The sequence below is a fragment of the Epinephelus lanceolatus genome, chromosome 3 (assembly GCF_041903045.1).
Source record: "Epinephelus lanceolatus isolate andai-2023 chromosome 3, ASM4190304v1, whole genome shotgun sequence".
Lineage (NCBI taxonomy): Eukaryota > Metazoa > Chordata > Actinopteri > Perciformes > Serranidae > Epinephelus > Epinephelus lanceolatus.
In genome coordinates, this window is record NC_135736.1 from 21,196,650 (window position 1) to 21,197,430 (window position 781).

The window sequence follows — 781 nt, forward strand, 5'->3', positions numbered from 1 at the left end:
TCTGACTGTAGTTAAAAATCCTTCATTAATACACTGATAACCACTACATTTAAACTAGAGAGTCTTCATCAGGGTGTAACATGCATTGGAAACAGGTGTGCAGTTTAAGAGCTCATGTGAGGGTCATGTGACACAGGTCACATGATATATTGGTGTAGCCCTACTAGACAAAAACCACAAGAACAGGAATGAAAATGACATAAATCTATAATTTTGTATAATTAACATAATGGTAAGGTTGCACCCATGAGTGTTTTTTATTGTACAATATTAGTGATTACATGTTTTTATACACATATATTACTGGTGGTAAATCCTTTGTAAGCCTTATTAAGTTTTCCTCTGCCAGAGGCCTGGGAGTTTGAGGGTTCTGCGCAGTATCTTAGCTGTTCCTAGGACTCTTCCGGACAGAGACCTTAGATGTTGTACCTGGAATCTGCTGGAGCCACTTTCCCAGTTTTGGGGTCACAGCCCTGAGTGCTCCGATTACCACTGGCACCACTGTTGCCTTTACTCCCCACATCTTTCAGCCCTTGGTATTTTTCAAGCTTCTCGTGTTCCTGTTTGTTAATCAACATGATGTCCGGTTGGTTAGCCATCACCAGTTTGTCAGTCAGGATCTGGAAGTCCCACAGGATCTTAGCTCAGCCACTTGGTTGCACCTGGGGTCCTGTTTGGTGTGGTAGACCCCTGCTTCTATTGATCTTTTACTGAGTGTCTGTTCTTGTGCTGCCATGATAGATAGATAGATAGATAGATAGATAGAGAGAGCACACCAGGC